The sequence below is a fragment of the Calidris pugnax genome, unplaced genomic scaffold (genome assembly GCF_001431845.1).
Source record: "Calidris pugnax isolate Ruff unplaced genomic scaffold, ASM143184v1 scaffold277, whole genome shotgun sequence".
In the NCBI taxonomy this organism is placed as follows: Eukaryota; Metazoa; Chordata; class Aves; order Charadriiformes; family Scolopacidae; genus Calidris; species Calidris pugnax.
In genome coordinates this window covers 895,433-921,177 of record NW_015091023.1, presented here as the reverse complement: position 1 = coordinate 921,177, position 25,745 = coordinate 895,433, and the positions used below count along the sequence as shown (strand labels likewise).

At 37.3% G+C, this 25,745-nt stretch overlaps 1 long non-coding RNA gene across 1 annotated transcript in view; it reads right to left on the bottom strand.

Annotated features, from left to right (window-relative positions):
• Positions 1-25,745, bottom strand: part of LOC106896111 — a 51,051-nt gene that overhangs the window by 3,947 nt on the left and 21,359 nt on the right. The window contains exons 2-4 of the long non-coding RNA XR_001413584.1: positions 17,744-17,854; positions 15,842-16,086; positions 6,234-6,336 (exon numbers count right to left, since the gene is read on the bottom strand). This is a non-coding gene — a long non-coding RNA (uncharacterized LOC106896111). The remainder of the gene's footprint in view (positions 1-6,233; positions 6,337-15,841; positions 16,087-17,743; positions 17,855-25,745) is intronic.

The window sequence follows — 25,745 nt, the reverse complement described above, 5'->3', positions numbered from 1 at the left end:
CCTACAAAGAAGTATTTCTAGGTACAAGAGCTTCAGGCAACGAGGAATATTAGAAACCCTGTTGAAAACCAACCCCAGTAGAGTCTTGACCCTGAAGAGCAAGGCATCCTCTGACCAAGGGTTTCTAAGACTGAAAATTTTCAGTTAGGTGCTTAAACACCATTGAAGTTTCCCACTGTTCCAGAAGGTTCATGTCGCAGATGTAGCTTATATGTTTCACATATATGAGCTATTAATTTGGGAAAAAGCAGTTTTTCCCAGACTTAAAGAAAGGCTGACTCACCACTCTCTCTGATCAGAGAAAGATTTCTGATATGGTGTGACAATTATAAGTTATAAAATGTGCATGAATAATTTTATGTAACCATCTTTGTCCAGCTTCTTATTTTAATTCCTTTCCAGCAACATTTGCTTCCTTTAAAATGGTAGAAAATGCCATAAGCAACACCTTTTCAACAATTTATTTTAATTTTCAAGATATGATTTGCTTGGGTTTAAGCAAATCCAAGTAGGTAAGTGTTAACCTTCAGAACAAAGCAGATCTGTATAACCTTCTCTCCCAGAAAACAGAGCAACAGAACTTGTTACCCCATGGTGGGTCCAATTCTGGGGAGTACTGAGTAATGGACACTGCAGATGACAAGGAGTACAGGTAAGAATAACAAATTGTTCCAAGTTGCTACTTTCTCACCCCAGTGCAAAAATTTCACTTAGTTGCAGTTTTACACGCAATTTTTTTTTTTTTTTTTTTTTTGACTCAGGCTTCTTACGACTGACTACAGAACAATATAAGGCTATATACATAGCCTTCAAATGCAGTAACAAGGGGGCTACTCTGCTTATTTTCCAAGGACCATTTACTAATCTTGAATTTAGCTAACCAAGCAGTGTAGCAGGGAGTTTATAAAGTTTCCCATAATTCTGCCTAGTACACAATCCAAGCACAGAGCTCTTACTGTACCAGTAAGAATTTGAACTAAAGAGAAAAAGCATACCTACAGAGTTGCTTGTAGGAAATAGCTTATGTTAATTACAGATGAATTTTATAGATGGATTTTTTTAAAATTCTGGGCATTGTTGCATCTTAGTTTGACAATGTGTGAACATTCAGATGTGAAACTAGCTGTATAAAGTGTCCTAGTTTTTCACAAAGGGAATATAATATTGATGAGAAACAAAATAGTTTTGTCCTGCTATGACACATTTTTCTTACTATTTCCATATTTCAAAAGAGTTAAATGTGATTTTCAAATATTTTCAAACAATGTTTTCAAATATGGTTCTCTTTGGTCTAAGCTAAATTCAAGTCACTCAATGGTGGTAAGGAACTTTGACAATAATCTACCGATTTTACTGAAAAAATTCTCAAGGTGTGACTTGACTACCCAATTTGGGACTGCAGTTCAATACACATAAATGTGGAGTGGACTGTTCACAGAATTATTGCCATTAATGGCATTAATAGGTAGCAGAAGTACATTAGTTACGAATTAAAGGGGCACATCTTTATTAAAAGACAACAGAGGAGAATACTTTGCAGGTTTCATTTTTTAACTTATTTATTCAAGTTTCTTTTTGCATGAAAATTTCTATTGTAAGAGTTAAGTGAAGGTCTGACAGAGAATCTGGAAATATCCAATTTTATGATGGTTTTTTTTCCAGTTCTTCAATCCCTTTATATATTTGGAAGAATTTCCACATAAAAGAAGTTTCCCTTTTCTTCAGCGGGACTATTAATGTGTGCAAACTTTAACTGGGTCCAAGTATAAGCTCTGTGTGCTGACAGGATGTTAGGAAATCAAGTCTAATGAGTGGTCAGCTCAGAGAAGTGACTCTAGAAATCAGAGAAAGCATACTGATATATAGAAAGCAGTGCTAAGCAGTGTAGGGTTTCCATCTCTAAGGAACGTAATATAAGCAATGAAATGGAGAAGTGGTTTTGTGAATTTGCAGACAATCTAAAAATATTTTTAGTGGAGAGGAATACCCATGTAATATATTTGAGCTTGCAGATAATAAAACAGCTTTTTCAGGGACCACTGACAGGAAGCCCAAGGATCCCCAAGGGTTCACAGGCTATAAGCAAGAAATCACTGAAATGAATAATATCAAATTATCTACCCTATTCTAGCTTTGTTTCTGAAGTTTGCCGTATTGTCTTGAATCTGCCTTATTAATTATCTGGACTTATATTACTCTACTGCTTACATATCTAGAAATACCAAAAAAACCCTGGAGAAGTAATTTTATTGAATTCCATTATATCTCTTCTAAGAAAAATTGTATTTCGTGAAGGAAAAGAAAGGAATAAAACAATCATTCCATTCATGTACAATGTGGCAGTAATTTATAACTAATTTATCAATGACCACACAGCTGCACTCACTGCTGTTTTTTTAAAAAAAAAAAAAAAAAAAAGCCCATATAATGCTTACATAGTCTCTGAAAGCACAGCATCTTAATAAAGGAAGAGGAAGCCACCGGAGTAATTAGAAAGGTATATTGTAGTGCATATAATGGCAGAAGGATGTTTGTATTATAGTCCAACACATCATTAAGGATACAATTGTTATTTAATGTGGCACAATCATCTTTCTACTCTTCATGAAATCCACTTAAGTAATTACTTTTCTTAGCTCATTGGCTCTATGAACTGACAGTTTAGCAAAGTGCTACTTCTAAAGAAATGCTCCATTTTTATAATACTCTACCTCTTTTTAAGGTTAACTTTTACTGCTTACCTGGAATGGCCATTTTCTCATTTGGAAAACTGGTGAGGAGTGTGGGGAGTAGAAGGGAAAAATGGATTGGGGGGAGAGAGGGGAAAAACGTGCTAAAAGCTTAGAGAGCTGTCTTAAAAAAATGAAAATATTAAGTACGAAGTCCTGCTTCCTTTTTGTCTACAGTGTATCCCTTTTCCCCAGTCTTGTTTTTTGGACATATGTATCTCTATATAAATATATAAGCAGAACCCAAATTAACTGATCCGTTTGTATGATGTTTAGTCATTTTTGTATCTGCTAACAGCAGAACAACTAGCTCAGCAGTGCAGCACCTTGAGTTGCTTCTAATATCTTTTTTTGGATAATAGTTTTACAAAGCACAGTTTTCAAGATTTGGGAGAGTACCGTCTTATGAAAGTTAGTAGGGAACATTAAATAACCTACTATTTTATTTTCTAGTCTTTTTGCACTTATGACCGCAATAATATATGGGAGCAGACAAACATCATCTTTATACTCAAAGCTCATTCGTTTTTTTTTCCTGTCATGCATATTTTAGTATAAAGTTCAAGACCATTCTGCAGAGCAAGCCCAGTATTCAGCAGACACAGCACTGAACTGCAGCATTTAAATTGCCCAACAGCATGCTTTTTTTTTTCTTTTAAACTTTAAGCTCTCTTTCAAAAGATGTTGTAGTCTTCGTGTTTACTAGCATTACAACAAGGTAAGTCTGAAATACCTTTATCTTATTTGGTAGATCTATGTTTGATGCTCTTTGTTTGAATAGAAGTGTCAGCTGTATTTTACTTTATTATATAAAAAAGTTTCAGAATTTAATTAAGGGTCAAGTACCCGCAGTAGATAAATGCAACAGCTAAAGCATATTTCTGATCTCTCTGAAGACTGCAATCATGAAAATTATTATCATTGAGTAAAACTGGTCTCAATGATGGTGACTGGGAGATGGAATCTGTGTTAGTCAGCCATAATTTACATAATAATGGGTTCCGAGTTTTCATCAGCACCTTTTGTTTGTACAGTGCTTACTGCTACAGTAAATTGTCAAAATGTCATTCCTATCCAATCAGCCAGAAAATATCAACAGTAAACAAGGCACAAGACGAAATTCTCTGATTAAAAGTATGGTGGAGGAAACAGTAAAACGGGACACTATTATAGTCGTAGCAGTCTTATTCTGATATTTTCAACAACACTGCTGAACAACTTATGAAATTTATTATTGTTTTTTAATGAAGCAATGCCACAGAGGGGGTGATGTCATTAAAAGAATCTCAGCAAACAGTTGGATAACTAGTTTGTTTACACTTGTATTTGTCAATACCTGCTTGTTTCCTCTTCCATGTGGCAATCTGATATTTCACTTCTCCAAGCAAAACAGACTCAACTAAAAAGTTACTTTCACTACAGGCTGGGTAGCCACAGACCTACAAGAACAGTGTCCAAAAGCAACTTAAGGATAACGCTGAGTCCTAAATAAAAATGCTGGCCCAAATAAATCTCTCTTCTCTCTCTAACAAACACACAAAGCCTGATAGTATTTAAGTTGAAATGCAGTTTTCTGCCACCCTCTAAAATTCACAGAAGTGCAAAGAGAGGAGGAGCATGAATTAGTCCCAGTCTAGGCTTTATAGCCATCGTACTTATATACTATATTAAAATTAAAAATTTCACATTGTGTTTGAAATAAAAATGAATAAAGTGGCATCCTGCCAAAGAGAACCAGAAGCCACCCTTGTGTGGAACTGAAACATTTGGCTCATATAGTACTTAATTTATTTTCGTGAAATGACAAGTTATATACATGTATCTTTAAAACAGAGAGGCAAAAACTTAAAAAAAGTTTCTTTGTATCGTGGTTCATAAAGCTTGACACAGTCATAGCCTATATATAAACAGAACAAAAAACAATAAACGTTCCTCAAGGAGGGCTTCCAGCACTGTGCCCTTAAAAATCTTCAAAAAGGACGTGATCACGTAGTTGAGTCACCACAGAAAAGACTCACAGTACCTTCCTTTGGAAATGAATAGGAGTTTTAAAATCTATTGAAATGAAGTGTTGACATAAGGAAATATTTTGTAGAGCTTTCGGGTTTCTTTACCATTCACTTTATTTTACTTGGCTACTTTTAATTTTTTTCCACTTCTTCTCTTTGAAAATCCTGCATTGTCCAAGCCCTTTCGATTAAGCAGCTTGCCTGAATGAAAGCACTGTGATGATGTGGCGGTGCATCAATAAACAGGGTGCCTCTCAAAGCAGGACAGAATGCTGAGAAATAGGGCTGATCAGTGGTAATTACTCTGACACTTCATGCAGTACAGAGAATTAACTCCTAGGACTTTGGGCCGAATGGAGAAGTAGTAGTTGATGTTCCACATTGTGAATGCCTCAGTGCCTGAACCCATTATGAGTTTAAACGGAGATGGGAATTCACTATATACAGGGCTTTTTTCTTTCTTATTTTTTTTAATCCCAGTTAGGAATGTGAAGCAGGGTGCAGAAAATAGAAATAATTCAGGATGTTGAGCAGGCTGCATTTCTATTTTTTGCTAAGGTCTTTACACTTATTTTCCATTAAAACACAAATAACTGAATAAAGGAATGCCCACAGCAACCATATTTATGGGAATGCACCCATCATGTTGAGGAAGACACCCATATGCCAAGTTAAGGGAGCAGAATTTCTCAAAGGCAGACCTGCAGAAACTAAGGTACATAAGAACACATAGCAGGAGGGGAAATACAGCTAAAAAGGCAACTAGTTAGCAGCTGCCACTATGACCTTTAACTGCATCCATGGTAACTGGGCTAAAGATGGAGTTCCATTTTATTATTCTCACACCCACAATGTTAAGCCTATGAATCCCATTGCAATTTAATGGCTGAAATCAGAAGGCAGATCTGTGTTCATTGGACCAGTGCCGACATCCTCTTAGCTAATGAGTGCAATAAACATTTTCATGCCAGGAAACCAATGCAAGTGGAAATATTATGCCATGCAGAAATCTATCCCCCAAACACAAAGAAATGGTCAGTAAAGTCAGTCCTTTATGATCATTTGCATATACTGTAATTTTTCAGGTTTTAGGCCACACATCTTTGAAGCAGGAAGGTATTTAACTCATATATTCTTTAATACTGTGGCATGCAACAGCATTCACTTTATTTTAAGAATGGTGGGAAAAATTATGTATTCCAGAGTTAATGATTATAGCCATCTCCAATTATTTTCCTAAAGGAATCTTATGTTTTTAAATAGTATTTTTTCTTTCATGCATCTAAAACCTATTTCATCCATTTGCAGGCTATGTGCAGTACCACCAGCTGAGCAAAAGATACTAAAACAGCAAACTGTTTTAACAAGATGGAGGGCTTTGTTCTAACTTTTGTTGCTATTGTAATTTGACTCATACAGTTTATCTTAAGAATCAGTGACAACAATGTCATATGTTTGTCATGTGAGCTGAAAGCAAGGCATACATCATCCTTACTTGGGCTGAAGAACCAGAGCAGCAACAACAGTGGTTAAAAGGATCTGTGCTGGATGTGTCTCTGTATTCTCAAGTATTTCCACCTCTAAAGTTCTGTGGTAACCTGTAAAATCAACAATGAGAAGTATGGAGTGGAGCTAACAATTGAGTTGCAAGCCTTTACCTAGAAAAAACAGTACAGCTGAGGAGTAGCCATAATTATTTTAAAAATTGCAAATACAGTGATTTAGTCACATTGAGCCATTCAGTCATTTATCTGTCTTACCCCCCAGCCTTCCTTAAAGAAGGACCGTCAATCTAATAACACAACAGACCAGGGTGAAGAAGAAAACTCTGAATGCATAAATGTGCAGCTGGGAAATGAAGGTCACCAAAATCTCCTTGAACTCTTGGGTAAACCCACTGTATTTGCTTCAACGTGGTGCAGTCGAAGACATAAAACTACATTAGTACATTCATAAAAAGCATTATGTGAAATATCCCTGCCTCTCACAGTCAACTTCCGCCTCCATCTTAAAATATCCAGAATTTTATTTTTGTTAAAATGTTAGCCTGGCATAAGGAGAGAGGGCTTAATGACTTCCCCTGACAAGAACTACATGCATTTTTTTTTTCTTATGGAATACTGCCAAATATCCTTTGTAATAAAAAGCTTGAACTATTTTGCTAACAGAAGCCGCTTGTTCTGGTAACTGTAAAGGTCAGACAGAAAATAATTTTGGTGTTTCTTATCTTTTAAAATAATGTCACTTTTTATCATTACGGTAACATTTTTGGACAACAAAGAAAAGAGAAAACAAAAGATGTGATACCCCAGACCACCAGGTACACTATTTCTTAAAAGACATTAGGATAAAAAAGCTGTTAGCCAATTATGCCAAAGACTGGAAATGTCACAAAAGCCAATGAAATCTCCCTGGTAACATTCAGAAATAATATGCTTTGGATCATACTGTATATTAAATGACAACTGTCAATTTAAAAAAGAAGTCCTCCAAAATCTTTGATGTATGACAATTTAGAAGTTGAAACACACTGTTCTTACCATTTAATATCTTTGAGATAAAAAGCTTTTGACATGTTAACTAATGTGAAGGAATAAGTGCTCCTCTCATTTCCCTAACACAGTACTGGACTGCACTGAGCAGTTTTTCGTGATAAATGTCATAAGCAAGGTGGTATATAACTGTTTTATTTAGTTAAGAAGTGTATGCATTTATGGCTATTCCATTACATAACAATAGAAGAAGGTGAGATTTTGTATCCTAAATATTGTCCTTTGATACATGCATTCTTTCTTTCTGTTAAAATGGGCATTTGAATAGGCACTGATTGTCAATATTATCTAATCCACTTTTCTGTCTGGGGCCGTAGTACAGTGTGATTCAGTGGAAGCTGTCAGTCTCTGAATGCGCAGCCATTCCAGGATAAAAGATCTGTTGAACTACATGTTGGTTCTTTAGTTCTCTTTTTCTTGTTTGTTTTCTTTCTTTTTTTTTTCTCTTTTTTTTTTTCTTATCACTGTGTGGAGAAAATTCACAATCTCTAGCTTCAGGCATGTCCTGGATGGGTCCCGGGTAGCTGAGGAAATCTCCACCAGACCGTGCCTGGGTGGGAATGCCAGGCTCCTCACTTCCCCTGGGCTCCCAGATTCATCAGCTACGGAGGATGCTTGCTCCTACTCTATGATTGCATCTCAACAGTTAAGTCAGTGGCTCAAATATCTAAATAAATGGTAAGCTTCTGGGTATTTTTGCTGGGCTTATTGAGATGTGAACGTGAATGTTAATTGTTAGGTACAGGGTGGATGGGGTTTTGTGGCCTTGAAAACCTCCAGTTGAAGTTTTATGCTTCTCAGTTGTTGGCAGAATATGTTTGAAGGTGATTCAAAGACAAATATGCCCCAAAAAAGGAAAAGTCTTAAGCAGTGTAGACCTTACCAACTAGTGCCATTGGAGCCTGGGGAAGAGATTAGCTCCTGAACCTCTTCTAATTAATGGTATAGAGACAGGCTAGGAACACTGCTGTATATTGCCTCATATCAGCTGCAGACTTTTTTCAGATATTTCACTAAAGAGCAGACCAGAACTTAACCATACCAAGACTGGGAAGCTTTATTAACTTATTCAGTAAATCTTTATAATAGTGCTGTGTTCACTGGAATAAAATGAAATAGCAGATGACAGGATGGTGCCACACTTGTGAAGAAGGCAATAAACATGATCTTCTGGGAAATCTTTCTGACCCAAAAAGCAAAAGCAGAAGAAAGAAAACACTGTTGTTGAAACCTTGGTTGCACAATACATTTGAAGATGCAGATTTCGCTGTTGTGGAACCCTGTGACATTAAGACCTCTTTCTGTTATTGCAAGGAGTCAAACAGAGCGGGCTCCAGCTCATGGGTGGGATAGGCACTGTATTTGGTTGAAGAGTAGATGGAGCATCCAAAATGACATTACTAATGAAAAACTGTGTTGACAAATATGACACAGACTTAAGCTACATATATCCCAGTAAGACCTATAAAGTGCAGAAAACTAATATAAGCAACTGGAGGATACATGCAAAAATGTATGCCAAACAGAGCTATAAACAGGACAGCATTTTTAACTTTTACACAAACAAAATAATCCACATATACTGCAGAACTGCTGTAGGAGGTAACCCGACAATGTTACTTGTCAGATCCCTTCCCTTGCTGTTACACAGAACAATGCAAAGCTGGTACAGGTTGTTTCTCCTCTGATTCCACAAGAATGGTACCAGAAGAATGACTGCAAGTTTTTTTTTTATTAACAGTCCAGAAGTTAGCATGAAATTACTCCTGGAAGCATTTATGGATAAGTCGGCAGAAACAACAAAGAGAACACTGTGGAGAAGGAAAAGATTGCTTAGTAAACTAGGTTAGTAGAAATTGGGTGCTTTAATACAGCCCAATCCTAAATTGCCTTTCTAGAATCGAGGATGAAAGCCACAGAACTGAATAACTGCAAGCAGTGACTTAAAAATATGGAGGATTCATACTGGACAAGCAACTAAACAGTAGTTCAGAATGAGATGATAGAGCAAAAAACCCAACAAGATTCCTGAACAGTCAGTGAGGGAGCAGGAGAGCTGATCTTTCTGTTACAACTTGGTGAGACCGATGCTAGAGTATTGCGTCAACTCTGCAGTCCACATTTTCAGAAAGACACATTGGAGCTACTGGAGAGGGTAGAGAGGAAATGCAGAAATGTTTTGAAAATGGGAGAAAATGCCTTCTGGTGAGAGATTTAAAGAGTAGGATCTTTCTGTTTATGAGGAAGAAGATTGAGAGGTGACTTGCTTATGGCATATATACCTTCTGAGGCAGAAAATAATGGATATGAAAGGACTCTGTAATCTAGTGGAGAAAGGCATAATAAGTACCAAAGGCTGGAGCCTGAAGCCAGATGAATTCAAATTGGAAATAAGGCACACACTTTTAATGCTGATAGCTATTAGCTATCAGAACACATTATAGAGGGAAGTGGTGGATTTTCCATCTCCTGAGATCTTCAAATCAAGATTAGATGCCTCTCAGGAAGATATACTTTAGCTGCAGAGAAACTATTTGGCTCAAGGTAAGGATAACTGTGTGAAAGATAAGTGCCTGTGATCGAGAAGAAAGCAGATTAGATGATCTAAGAGTTCCTTTTTGCTTTTTGCGCTATGAAAATTTGAAAACCTGCAGTATGTAGCTGGGACTTAATCTGAGTCCTCCACCCTAGATTTAGCCCAATCAGATTACTTGTGCATTGAAGTGAAATTCATACCCCATCCCTCACTCTTTTATATCCCTTTGCAGGGTTTAGCTAGAGGGAAGTCAGATTTATTGCTGTTTGCTTTCCTTCAGGTTTCTGCTAAGGCAATGTTCCATGTTGGAAAAATTAATGGAACTGATACACAGATCTGCATCCACTGTTTAGACTTTCATTCACGCTTCATTTCTAGAAGAGATCAAAAGAGACATCGCTGTCTCTGGGACATACCTCTAGGATTGAGGCATAGCAAAATGCAGAAAGGCTGTGTTCACTGTACCACCTACTAACATTATTATTTATATAATATTTGCAGTGTTCATTCCCAAGCCACTGGCAATTACTGGAAAATCCTAACTTTGTATGTGAGCAAAGGTGACAAACAGAACAGTTTTCTAATTTGTGGCATCCACAGATAGGTACAGGGGATGTTGAAAACTTGTTACTGTGTTAAATTACATCATTTGTGAAAGGGTGCTGTGTAGTCCATGTGAGGAAACAACACGGGAATCTCTTTTGCCCGATCCTGGTCTTCTATATCAGACAATTGGTGTCATTTGGTTATGGGACTTGTATTTCAAAAGATCACAGACTAGTGGAAACACTAACAAGAAAAGTAGGCAGTATTGCAGAATTTCACAGTTTTGGTGATATGGCATCCATTTATTTTAGCTACTGGCTTAAAATTACTGATTTAAAGCCGGATTTTATGTTGATGAGGGGAATAGAAAAAGGATGCACAACTCAAACTAGGTAGGGAAAAAATGAAGGTTAAAAGATTGGTTTAAGAGGGAGAAAGGGGAAAAGAAAAAGTTGTATATTTGGAAACAAATACAATGAACAGGTGAAATTATGGTGCAAAAGGACAAGTTTATGCACAACAGTTCTATGGACTTTTAAGGCATAAGTAATTTTATTTAACTTGAGCTGTCAATGTCTGAAATTGTCACCATAGATTCCCTCTACTGCCAATGGAGAGAAATAGATGCTTTTAAAACATGATTCAGCTGACCTATTTTAGCCATCTACTTCAGGATGAGATGAATCACACCCTAAAAGTGCCTATTTCTCTCCATTGATTATGAAAAGAGTCCAGGGTGACAACCTCAGATGTAGATGTCTCAGTTATAGATTTTTGTATTTGGTCAGATGAATCCCGCTATTAGAGCCTATAGATTCTGACACATCTTCACTTTTTTCCATAATTTCTTATTGAAAAAACAGCTACTATGAAGAAATAGAGAAGATACACATACATTTGTATCAGGTGCAATTTACTGTAGAATGGCTGGAAAATTGACATTATATGTGTCAAATGTTGACATTTTGATGAAAAAAATCAACCCCAAAAATACTTCAGCTGAGAAAGGAAATATTTCTGCATGGAAATACTGACATGTGGCCTCAAGGGAGCCACAGGTCGGGACTTCAGGCTTCCAAACTTTTCTAAACGACAGAGTCTGCCTGGACTACGTGTTCCAGGATTCATCCTGGTTCCTTCCAGTGGTGACCCTGATGGTGCCTCTTGGGATCTCCATGGTGATGACAACTCCCAAAAGTTGACCCCAGCTAAGCAGCCAGAACCAATCAGAGGAGATTGGGAGCATGAATTAGTGGAATTACATCTTCTGCAAGGTGTCAAAGTGGCATACTTTTAACAAATGTATATAGAGTTTTGATAGAATGATAGCAAGATAATGTTTTAAACAAACAAATGATATTTTTTAAAATGAAAGAAGACAGTTTGGAATCAATAACCTGACTTATCAAAATCCAGAATGATTATCCAGTATTCAAGGAAAGATGAATTATGGTTGTACATTTATTCCTTATTTTGCTTATGATCATATTTTACATTTCTCCCCTTCCCTTCCCTTCCCTTCCCTTCCCTTCCCTTCCCTTCCCTTCCCTTCCCTTTTTTCTCTTGCTTCCTCTCTCAATCTTTCATTTTGTCTCTTTCCCTCTTGTTAAGGAACTGTGGATGGTTCTAATAAACTTGATATTCATTTTACCAGTGTGCGGTTAGCAAAAGATACTTCCCAGTATGGAGAAGAGCATAGGAAAACACAAACAAATTAGATCTGCTTGACAGGTTATCAAATCAAACTTGAGTGCAAAGATATGCATAAGTTAAGTTCAGAAATATCTTTGAAGATAAAGCTTATGCATAACATTTCTAGAGATAACATCACGTTCAACTTACAGAGGCTGCATTACTCATGTGCATAAAATAGTAACCTTTGTGAACGGTCTATACAGATTTTGCTATTCAAGAAGACAGGGATTCTGACTCCTAATTCCAGCTGGAGGGAACTGAAAGGGAAGAAAACTAATTTCAGTGTTTCCTTGATACAAAATCTCAGCTTTAAGAAGAAGACTGAAGGCTGAACAGCCTCTGAGGTTTTGAGTTTTCTTCAGAGAGCTCTGCTGATGTTGCATTATTTGTCAATAAAACTAAGGTAAAGAAATATTTAAACTCATCTGCTTACAACATTATATGATACAATGGAAGTAAAACAATAGACTTTAATCATATGCATATTATATACACAAAAAGCTATAATGACATAACCAAGAACTCAAGAAGTAGAACATTTGAAAAAAAATTACCTTTTAAATATGCATAATGCTTTGTGTTTGATTATATATTTACATATTATTTATTTTTACATATGTCACCTGCCATTTTCCCAAACCTTGATGCCCCCTCTCTATAACTTCCAAGCTGCCACAATCTTCTTAGTTAGGTGTCTTCCCTACAGGCAGTCCTTTAACACAGCTCCATTTTCACTCACTGTAATGAAATCCTTTGTCAATCTAGCATAAGATTCACTATTCACAGGAACAGTATCATCTCAGAATTTTTAGTTGGATCCCCAGACTGTCCTGATCTCTGTTCTACCCATGAAGGTCCCCATCCTTTTCTGCACTGGTTTTACTGGAAATGCCCATTGTCTGACTCCCTGTCTCTGAGGGTAAGGGCTTCCTACCTGCTTCCTAAATGTCCATCCCAGCTTCCTTTCCTAGCCTGTTCCTCTTCCCCTTGTGATGTGTCTGCTCCTTGCCCTCTTTATTAAAGTCTAATCTACTTCATTTCATCCCAAGTCTTCCTCTTTCTCACCAGAATTTAGTGTGCAGTCACCCAAACAAACAAGCTCTTTGTAACTCTCAATATAATCTTATTTATCAGATCATAATTCACGCCTTCTAATGCCTCCTATGGCAAAGAGGTCTCAGTGACTTCTTCTCTGGCTTTCAGTTGTCCTAGATATCTCTGTGCTCCTAGAGATTTATTAGGCTACTAGGCAGAATTTTTTATTTCTCCTCCCAGTACCAGTCTTTCTTTCATTTTCTCCACATTAGAATATGGTGGCTCCCTACTCCGTGCCAGCAAGAAAACCTCAGCACAAAAAAGGAGAGCAAGGCTCCCTGCTCTGCAGTGGTGGACTAACTCCCTGCAGGTTAGGGACTGACTGGGGAGCAGATTTGGTGAAAAGGGTCTGGGCAAAAGCAGGCTAAACGTGAGCTAGCAGTGTGCCCTGGCAGTCATGAAAGCTAGCAGCATCTTTGGATATATTAGCAAGACAAAAGGTTGGACCAGATGACCATTTGAGGTCTCTTCCAAGCAGGGCTGTTCTATCATTCGATATTAACTATGTTAATGCTACGTTGCAAGAAGCGATTATTCTCCCTGGCCACATCCAGATACTGTGCTTAGTTTTGGGAACCCAATGCAAGAGAGACATAGAAAAGTATATCCAGGGATAGAGCACATTACCTATGAGGAATGTCTGAGGCAGCTGGGTTTCTTCAGCCTGAAGAGATGACTGTAGGAGAATCTCATAACCAACTTTCAACACTTATGAGTAGGCTATTACAATGGCAGAACTAAGCTTATTACTGAGGTGCATGGAAAAAGAACAAGAGATAATGGACTTAACTGGAATGGGGGAGGTTCTGACTGGATATAAGGAAAAAAAAAAATTGAGAAGAAAATAAAGCACTAGAATACGTTACCCAGAGAAGCTGTGGAATCCACCCTTGGAGATTTCAAAACCTGACAGGACAAAGAAGTCCTGAGCAACCTGAATTCTGAATTCAGTGTTGACCTTGTTCTGAGCAGAAGGTTGGAATAGAGGCTTCCTGATGACCCTTTTAACCCACATGATTCTATAATTCCGTGAAACCTCTGTTGAAAATTTTTTCCCAAAAGTTCCTCACTTGTCCAAGTTAGAATGGGTTTGGATTTATATCAATGCTATGCATCCTTTTAAAATTTCAAGCCTTTGCTCTCAGGCACAGAAGACTTGGAGCACTTCAAAGGAAAGAGTGCCAGAATATTTTCAATGTGTACAAAACAAGATTATCTCCCTGGACTCATTGTTGGATACTACTGAGTAATTTTGTCTGAAATGTTTGAAGAGAGGAAAATGAGGTCTGAGGCAAAGTACATGTAAAAAAACAGTCTGATTCTCAGACTCTTGCTGGTCTACCACTGGTGCTACCAAAGTTCCTGTTAATCCATCATGATTACGGTGAAAGTTCAGGCCCTCATAGCACCAGCTAGACAACAGCTAGACATGTTGAAAACCAGGCGAGCTGCCAAACACTAGTTCATTTTTAGTGGGAATGCCATGGTTTGGCAAATCAAGAGGTAAACCAGAATATACTCTATTTTGTCATCTGTTCTTAATGCACTATGTTGTTTTTTAAGTGGTTTTGTATGGAATTAATAATTTAATGTATTGGCCAGTTGTAAAAATTATGCCTGGTAACCGCTGTAATCTTGTAAGTGTATTTCTCCCCTTCCTCCATGCCCCCTACCAAAAAAAAACTTTACTGCTGACCTACAGTAAGGTTTTACTCTGACATTCTCTTAATATTTCCAAATATGCATTGCTTAGCTAAGAGATGAGTGGCAACACTTAGAAAAGTCAGAAAAGACAATGCTACATCTAGAAGTAGAGGACAGCCACCACGAACCAAAAGGGAAACAGTGTGTTATGTCACATTGAATAAAACAGAAAGTGGAAGGAGGTTTCTTGGAGAAAAATGCATAATACAAAAATAAAGCTGTACAAAAAATTGAGCTGTAACATGATGGGAAGTATCTCAAAAATGAATACATAAAGAAAAGAAAAGCTAGACTATAATAGCCTAAAGAGGTAGTCTCCTAAATGAACTCTATCAATATTGGAGAAAAATGGAAAACATAGAAAGATACTTGTCTGAGTGTATCATGGTGGTTATCAAAGACATATAGAGTGTGGATTAAACTTGTAAGTGATAGCGTAAATGAACTTTATATGTGGAATATCCTTTGGGAATTAAGAAAGTGTCTGCACTCTAAAACTGACAGCTGATGTCAACATTTTGATTCCATATTTTCTGAAGAACCAAAGAAAAGGCAACCAGTTTGTAAGGTGCCTGAAATGGGCAGAATTACAGCAAAAGAACCCAGACAGATCTGCAGATCTAAGTCCACAAATTTTCAGGTCTGGAACAGGAAATGGACTTTCTTATATTAGAAGAGGCATGTGAGAAACACTTGCAGAGTGCTGAAAAGAGGAGTGAAAATTGGCAAAACTGCCTTCAGAAAATCTGCCGGGTTTCTGCTGACTTGAGGTTGCCACGTTGCCTCTGCCATAAGTATTCACCTGCAAAGCATGAAGACCCCATCAGAAAACTCTCTATGTCCCTTGTCATTTCAGTCCAATTATATTAGAAAGTGAGGTATGTGATGGCCTCTTGTTGAATTTCTGCTTGAAATATAACTCAGCAGGGTTCTGGTTATCCACATCAGTATCTTACTCGCACATTTCTGACTTACCTCACTGCAGATTGAAGGGTCATTTCAGGGCAGTTGCTTCCACAGTCCTTGCTCGCTGGATGTTTCCAGGTGGACACAGACATTGATTAGTTCTTGTAGTCTAGGAGTTTTGGGGCAGGGGTAAGTGAAGGCATGCTTTGCCCCGAGTTAATACTGTTCATGTAATCATCCGTCCCAGTGCAGTTGCTAGCCAGACCACTGTTTCCTGAGGCCCAGATAAAAATACTTCCTCCACCACAATGACCCTAGGGGAATAAAAAAAATAACAAAACAAAACTGAACTTTCCATACAGAACTTTTATTTTAAACAGCCAGTGTTATATTTCTGCCAAACTTAGAAGGTGTTTTTGATTATGTAGCTTTCAACTACCATGGAATTAATATAGAAAAACTTGTGTTCTTCAGGGAGCCCTGTCATACATCTGCAAAATAAGGTTCTTTTTATGTACCTACACATTAACATTGACATCCACTCCCTCATTTAATTAACAACATTTGAATGCCGTTTCCTTTCATGTAGTAATTATATTTTTTATTCCTAAACTGATCTCTTGTTTTCGATAGAGATATATTGGAAAATGCCAAGATTTGTTCAGAAAAAAACAGTAACAATAAGGGGTTCTTTTTTTTCCTCGTGGTTTTTGAAACCTAAATCTGAACTTTTCTATTGAGTTTTGAAAAATAACTGAGGTGGGAAATGAACCTCTAGATTTTGACTTGAGGGGAGAACTTTCTAACTTTTTTGGTTCTTTCTTTCAGCGAGTTCAAAGCTAACCTGCTGGGTCTGGGAACTTTCATGTCTTTAGGACCCTGGTAGCAACTATAAATAGTTGTGGTTGCTAATGTAGATATGCACACTGGAGAATCTAGAGCATGTATTACATGTCCGCCAAGGAGTTGAATTCCAAAGAAGGAGAAGTTAAAACTGCATTAGTAATGCTTAACTTTAACAGCCAAGTAAAAGATATATGGTGGAGGAATGCAATCCAGCTTTCACTAGCTACTTGAATTTCTTTAATAAAGTTGGCAAACTCATGAATATTAAAATGAGTCCTGTGTCATGTGCCCTTACATAAAGTACTGCTCTTGTATCGGATAAATGGTGTCCATGCAGTTATTAAAAAGGAGAAAAGAGGAGAAAGTGAGGATAGATCACAGAGGAAAGGTTAACCTGTTGGGAGGGATCTTAGTGCTCTTTGTTCAGTACTTCATCTAAATAACCAGGAGATAACATGTAAATATTTTTTTTTTTAAGTCAGAGTTTAAGTATATGAAAGGCAATCCGTCCGTATATGAAACATATATGTGCGTACAGTCAGAAAACGTAGTGCTTTTTTGATTTTTTTTTACTTTACTGAAAGACTTCATCAAGTTAAATATTTTAACAGTTGTAGGTGATAACTTTGTCTCTTTACAATAAGCATAATCCTTCCTAGTAATTTGTCTGGTGATTAATATATTAATATAATTGTCATAGTAAGATTGCAGATGAACTTTGCAGATGGAAGAAAAAAAAAACCTTTTGAATTTGGGATAAAGTACGTAGACAAAATCCAAAAATCCCTAATAAAAATACCTAATTTATTCCGATTTTTTTTCTTTAATTAGAAAATTGATTTGATTTATAGGCTTATTTTTGTGTGAGGTTTCATGTAAGTGGAAATTTCTAAAAAGCAATCATAAGATAACTTTAAAAAATACCGTGTCCATGAAATTTGGAAAAGTAGGAGGAAGAAGAGACTTGTAACAGATACTTTTAACCAGTTGCATGCATCTGAATTAAGAAATACAAGTTCTGAATGGCTGCATAACAATGTCAAAATGCGTGTTATGCTGGAAATTTATTTCCAACACAAATCCTGGCATGTTCGCTACCATATATTCCCTTTCTCCCTCTCTTACCGTTCCTCAAATCCATTTGCTTTGAAAAGAAGACATTTTGCACTCTTTCCTGAAGAACAGCATTTTTGATCAATTGGGTCAGAAGCAGCTTCTCTATTTTTGAAACAAAACCTGGAAAAAAAATTTAAAAGCATCTTACAGGTACTAGATTATCCCTTTAATGCCTCCATTAATATTAAATAAATCCTGCAAATACAGTGTCTCGATTTTGGAAAATATATTAATTGGGTGTATGTCAGGAATAAAATCCAGGAACTCACTTTTAATATTTCTTAAATCAAAAGCTTCTTGTTCTTAACAGCTAACCCATTTAGATATTCCTTCCCTCTCCCCCCTCCAAAGCCAGCTCCTTCAGCTGACTGCTGCACTCCAGTGCTGCCTGTATAGGTTACAAGCAGTGAAATGCATTACAGCCACCTACATTTATACTTATCCTAGTGTCAGTCTTCATTCCACAAAAAGGAAAAATGTAGAATTTTTCTTAACGCTCAGAGCCTCATTTACTACCAGGGACCTCTGGAAACTGCAGTTATGCTATGACTTTTCAATGGGGATCTGACCCAAAAGTACCTTTCAAAACAAAAGAAGATTCTGAACACACGGGGTCTTTTTCTGATTTCACATACTTCCATGTAAATGACACACATCTAACTGAAAATAATAATATAAATGCAAGCATTATAGATCTTTATTATAGATAATTCAGAGCTCCTTTGGTTAGTAATGAATGTTTCTGATGCTGCTGAGTAATAATAATCTATTTACTGATAAAATAGGAAGCACGTTAACACTGGGAGACAAATCTCGTAAGAGCCCAAACCTGCAAATAAGTTTGCTTAAATGTACTTCTATGAATAGACCCACTGAAATCAATAAAACTACTCATGTGCATAAATTTAAGCATATGCAAAAGTACTTGAAGAGAGGAGATTTAGCTCTTAATTATTTTAGGTCACTGAAGGAAATGGAGGCCACAGTTTCTCCCAGAACAGGTGACAAATCTGCTTAGAAAGGTAATGTGGAAGTGGCATAAGGAAACTGTGTATAAGTAGTCTCACCCAGGAATATGTGAGCACACTGATGCTGCCGTAGAGGATCCAGCTGGGGAATGACTGATCTAGGTAATTATATTGCCAAATCTTTAGAGGAGACATCCCATACAAATTTTAGAAAATACAGATCAGGGACTCAAGGTACCTGCTGGATGCATAATTCACTCTGAATAATTTGTCAGACAAACTTCACCTCATTTTTCTATTTGTGAATTGTACAAGAGAAGTTTATGATTTTCTTAGATTTATTATTCAGAATTATTCCCTGAATGAAGGTGTATCATTTATGAGCACTTCACTGCAAGTGCTTGATATTCAAAATTTGGCATTCGATATTGTTCTGTTGGTCGGAGCAGAACACATCGCATGTTGCGTTCCTCTGAGTGGAAGTAACTCAGAGTCAGGTTTTCTATTGTAAATCGTCATATTTCAGAATTCAAAAATCACTTTCTATCACATTTTGCAGTAATCACAAGACATCTCACAAACATTCTGGCTAAAGGCACATTTGTTCAAAATTAAAACATCATTATTTTCATGGAATTATTTTGCCCTATTATGTCTCTCTATTTATGTCCTATAATGTTTCTACTATTCAGCTACAACGAGAAGGTTTATCAAAAGATATATCATCATTAAAAAAAAAAAACCTAATAGGGATAATTTTGTCCAGCTGCATAATCCCCCAGCTGGGATACTGTGGAATGTCCAATGCCTTATTCATCAGTCCTAATACTTTAAGAATAAAACTTCCAAAAAATGGCACTGCTGAAGACTTATAGCTTTATCTATCTAAAATCAGTCAGAGGATATGTCAGAGAATGAAGAGATGCACTTATGTCTTGAGAACCTTTTACTTGTACACTCATAAAATGAAGAAGATTCCTATCTTGGTCCTCCTTCTGGAGAACTACTTTCCACATCACGGAACAAAACTTTTCAGGGTTCCCCTGATGCTGAAAAATCCTATAATAAATTGGAAATTGTAAAAACATGGTTAAACCCCCTTCCCCAGAAACGAACCATCTTGAAATAGTTCTTAACTCCTATTTTTCTTGAGGAGGGAAAAAAAAAGGTTAAGAAATTGGAAGCAAGATATACAGAGAAATTACACTGCTCTTAATACAAGCAATATTTAGTTATTTCCTAGCCGTGGCTTGCAGTCAGTCATCCTAACCATCTGCTCAGAACTGAACTTTTTCTTCTTCTTCTTCAGTGTAGTTGAACTATATCAACAGAAACAATTTTTTTCAGGGAGAGTAAATGTACCGCTACGAACGGTTTGATGAAAGACTGAATCTTTGTATTCCTGGAAAGTAAGTCTTCCTGTAACAAGCAGCTAACGTTTGAACATGTCAAAGCAAGCCTTTTAGAACAGGAGATAAGAGCACTTGAATGATTCTTACAAAGTGGTAACTGGCCCAAAAGAAAATGTTGTGTACGGTAATTTATTCTGGGAGTTACATTTTCCTCGGCCTCAAAAAGAACCTTACCATGACTCAGTACGTTGGGCTTCACTTCTATTCTCGCTTGGAAGATTTGGATCTGAAATATAGACCAACTGTACAAGCAAATATTTTATTCATACAGGCAATATTATTGGTATACGCAGTGGTAAAATAATGGCTAGATCCATATTAGGCATGGCTCGTAAAATAATGTCAATCTGAGGTGGGGTGTTTATTCATGGTTTTAATTTTAACTATGCTGTTAAATGTTATGCTGCAGAAGCTTTAATGTTTAAGCAACTATATTAATCTAAAAAAGTACTGTTATTGATAAAAATTCTTTTGCTTTTTGAATTGGTGAATAACTCACCATCAGAAAGCCTTTATTGCTGGTATAAGCTACAGCTGTGCTAGAAGGGATAGCTACACTAACCTAGTGTCACTGTCTCAGCATGTGGGCTGTTCAAAGTCATTGTTTACATGGACTTTCTACCATATGGAATTATCAACATTTTATTGCAAAAGTCTTAGTGCTGCCTCATACTTCCAGAGTGAGGATACAGCAAGAGAGACTTTTTTTTATCCTTTTCTCCTTTGAGCAAGGATACAGCAAGAGAGACTTTTTTTTATCCTTTTCTCCTTTCAAAAAGAAAAAGGAAAATAAATTTTTTTTCTCTCCCCCTAGTAATGCCCTCCCGTTAAAAATACAAATCGAGTTATAAGTATCAACATCTATAAGTAAAAGGACCCCTTCCCTTTTATATCTACTTATTAATGTATTACAAAATCTCATATTTTGGGTAGCCTACCTCCTCACTTTCAAATGACTGAGATTGACCATGCCAGCAGTGCCATTTCACCTCTGAGAGAAGGAACAACTCTTCCTCCGAGGGGTGCCCCATGATTGCCCCTGGGCTGGACCCTCCTCTGCGCCCAGCGAACGCCTGAGCTGAAAACACGCTTCTTTAGCACATGCAACATCCCGTGGGCCTGAACACACAGGGCATTCTTAGGGGGTATTAATATGTAAGTAGGTGGTTAGGACCCTGCCAGGCATGTTTGGGCAGGCTGCCCAAGGCCCTGGTGTGGATTGCGTGCCGGCACAATGCGCTCTTGTCTGCTCCTGGGAATGCATTTTGAGCAAGTGAGGTGGACATACCTCGGGAAACCTGAGTAAGGCAAACTGTTCCGGTTCATGTTAAGAGGGAAAAGGAAATGAATAAACATTATAAATCTTCGTTAGCCCAGCGAGAGCAAAGAGCGTGCTTTCATGCACAATAAAGAGTAACAGAAATAAAAGGTAAGTAAGAGTTAAAAGGAATTTTTGTGGTCTCCTCTGGAGCAAGAATCCCATGAAAACCTCTGGAAAGATTCAGATGTATGTAGATAAACCAAGGGGCAGGATAAAACAAGGGTCTTTGACAGCGTATGCACAGAGTTCATAAGAAAACAATGTATTGCAAGAAAGTATCAGTTTGCTGAACTGGAATGTTTTCCCCAAATTTGACAAATATTGCTATATTAAAGATCTGATTTGAACAGTATTTCCTTGGCCCATCCTGGGGCTCTGAAGTCTTCCACATTTACTGCTGAAGAAAGAGAAGCCTTGAAAACTTGAACTGCATCTCCCCAAATCTGGGTTTCAGTAGAGGAATATTGTAGCTGCTCCAACACAAAACGGTCTCTCAAGGCTTTTATGCTGGCAAACCTAGAATTAGCTTGAGTTTGCATAGCCCCAGGCTAGTCCTGCAAAGGCAGCATCACTGGGTTTGGATTCAGTAGTGGCTGCTTTCCCTCCTGCCTTCCTCCCAGGTGGGCTGGGGATGGATGCATATCCCAGTTCTGGAACATCACGTGTCTGGGTTTCTGAAATGAGGTTTTGAAATTCTAGCTTGTGGGAAATTGCTGAATATTTGATTTCATAATTAAGGTAGAAGGAAATGCCACATCAAAATACCATAAGTCCATGCAAATAAGAAAATTTCTGTTTTGGATAATTCTAGTCTAGCCTCCTTGCTGTTTTCGTAGATCGTTGATTAACTATGTACTAGGAAATATTCCTTTTCCAAGGAAATAACATGTATATAAGGATATAAAATTTTTTAATCCCTACATGCACAGTAGCAATAGTTGAAATGTTATGGAGATAAGCTCCTGATGAGGCTTTGGTATTGCTGATGAGAGTATTCAGTTGCTGGAAAAAGTCTATTTTACAGATGATATAGCAAAATTACTCCAATGGCTAAGGGTATATTAGTGGCATTAGGACAAAGATTCAGATAAGAGAAAGCCACATACAAATAAGTATGAAGATGGGAAGCATATGTGGCTGTATGGAAACTCAAAGCAGATGGAACAACTTAAGAGTAGAACGATCATAGTTATAGATCAGAAAACCAGTTAGATCAGAAAACTCCAGCAAATGGTGTAGTAGTGATCATGGACAATAGATAGAACAAGTGAAAAAGACAATGCTGTCACAGAAAAGACAAACGCTACACGAGGTTATGTTAATTGGAGCATCGTATATGTAATACAAGGGAAGGCAGTTTTTCTGCTCTGTTTGACTCTGCTGAGTATATGTAATACAAGGGAAGGCAGTTTTTCCGCTCTGTTTGACTCTGCTTCATCTAGAGAGCTGTATTTAGTTTGGGCTACCACATTTTTCAAAAGATAGAGACAGATTAGAAGGACTTAAGAGAAGGATATCAAAAATGATAAAAGGTGTTGAAAATAATGCCCAGGAGGGAAGCTTAAGAGACTGGGATATGTTCAGGCTGGAGAACAGAAGCCAAAAGGGAGACATAATAACTCTCGATAATTGCATAAAGGGGTGTTACCAAGAGGACAGGGACCAATTGTTCTCATTAGTCAATGGGGACAAAACAAGAAGTAATGGACTTTAGCTGCAACATAGATAATAGTGTTAAATATTAGGAAAAACTTTACAACTGCAGGAAAAGTTAGGCCACAGAGCAAGCCATCAAGGGGGTTTCCAGAATCCCCTCCGCTGCAGGATTTTAGGGACAGTGTTAATGTTGATCTATCAGCAATGGTTTAGGTTTAATGGATACAATCGTGACACAATACATGAGGGAAGGAGGGAAAAGACTGGGCTGAATGATCTGCATGGGATGTGTTGGCTGGTAAATAGCTCTGTGATTCTCTGACCCCATGCAGTACAATGAGAGGTTTATTTGCTATTGTTATTTTTCCTTATCTGTAATCCTTGCCTTCATCTGAAAGAGAAGATGCAGAGGTGCATTTTCCAGTCTTGAATTAATACTGATATGTATCCGCCTTATGCATTTAGAGATGTGACCACATATCCCATCCTCAGACTGACTGGTCACTAGTGTGCATTTAGAGTGTCAGCTGAGAACAGAAGCTTTCATACCTTCCAGCCACAGGGTGACTCTTGGGTCTTAAGTAGTGGCTGGTTGTGTCTGACACCTTTCTGCAGTGTGCTGCAGGTTTAAGGGCAGGGTTTGTCTTTAAAGCTCTTTCAAACTTTCACCCCCACATTTTCCATTAACGAGTAAAAGCACAATTTATACCCCAAACCTACACTTTCTCTGCTTGAAGTGTGACAATTACTAAAGTAAATCTCTTTCATGAACACACAGTGCCCCTAGTCCTACACTACCTGCTTGCTTGACACCCTTTGTGTAGCTTGGGCTGTTAAAACATAAGATAAAAACACTGTGCATCAGCATGTGCAAAATGAGCATTAGGACTAGTATCAAAATCCAGGACACCAACAGCCTATATTAATGACAAACTTTTTCAATTACACTAAGAAATTCCCAATGTATAAATGCAAATCAGGTTAATATTTAAGCCAAAATTCTGAGGTACCAATATGCAATTAAACAGAAAGGGAGGCGGTGGTGGTTTTCTTTTTGTTGTCTCTTACACTGAAATACTAAGTGTCCTCAAGCCACTGCTTAATGACATAAACTGGAAATGAAGTAGCTGAATGCACCCCCTATATGGACATGTTCTGCCAACAACCATTCTAGTGCCAGCAATAAATTCCCAGACTAAACAGTTTAAATTTGGCATTCTCATTTGTGATGCTGTACTTATGCTACACTCACAAGATTTATTCTCTGAATTCTAAATATTCTAGCAAATGAATTATTAGAAATATGAAATTTTGGATGACAACCATATGTCTACAGCAGATTAATCTGTTATTTGAACAAAACACTATTCTTATCAAGAGAAATTTGTGGTGGTTTTAGCAATAATAGCTACAGTCATGGTCAGTCAGGTTTCCACTCTAATTCCTACTTTCAGGAGACTAAATCCAACGCTGACTGGAGCCTGACAACCAGCTCTCATCTGAGATGATGCTTTTTTTAGTAACCAACGAAAATGCAATTTTTTTGTACTAAATCTTCATGAATTGTTACTAAATTTCACCTGATTTAAAAAAAAAATAAAATCTTCCTCTTGTGTAACTATAATGGTTTTCTATTTAAACTGGAATTTGTCCAAAGGCTAGTTCAGAGTGGCTTAGGTATTCTGACAATGAAAAAGGAAGAAGTACGAATGTTTAAAAATAGACTGCAAAACAAAACAAACAGAAAAAGCTTCACAAGCATTTTTAAATGTGGACTTAATATGCGTGCGTAGCAGCTGGATTGACACAATGGACCCTAACGGCTCCTTCAGGTTCCTTTCATACCGTATTATTCACTCCGCAGCCAGAGTACCAAAGACAATTTTTTGGGAAAAGCCTATATTTTTGCAAACAGCTGCATTTACACAATGACATAGGCGATGTTATCATATGACTGTCCCAATAGAAAAGTGCTCTTGTTTAACAGAAGTATTTAGTATCGGGATATAAGGTCGTCCGTGGGTTAGCAGGGGATGTAAGTCAGAGCACTATTTGGTCCAGGGCTGTGAAACCTTTAGCTGACAGATTCCATAACCAGAAATAATGTAGCCTTGCCCTTTATTTCCTCACCTGCCAGTTTCCCAAGACCATTCAAATTTAAAAAATGTTGCTTACATAACTAAGCTCATTTTCTGTTAGAAATAATGAAAGATGTTTTGGATTTATTGAGCAATTTTATCTGATTTATGAAAACCACTTTTGTCCACTCTTCTCTTTTCTATTACAAGTAAGTGTACTGTACTGGGAATACTGAGCTAATGCCCTCGAGGAAGACCATGTGACTGCAATTATTTATGAATTAACATGTCACAGATTTGAAGCTTTGAGACAAACACATTTCCCAGCTGCACATTTGTGACTTCTGAGTTTGTAAATGGAACAGATGAAATAATGACTTGCTCTTCCTCTCTATTCCTCTTATATATTGGTTAGTTTACTTGCTGGATATGTAAAGCCAGGTAGGAATAGTTGCGCAGTTATTTATCATTCACGGAGAATGTAAATTAAACATGCCATTACTTTATCAGCTATGACAATAAGTACTTGATGCCAGACTGTATTTCTCTGCAAGCGATGTTATCATTGTTTTTAAT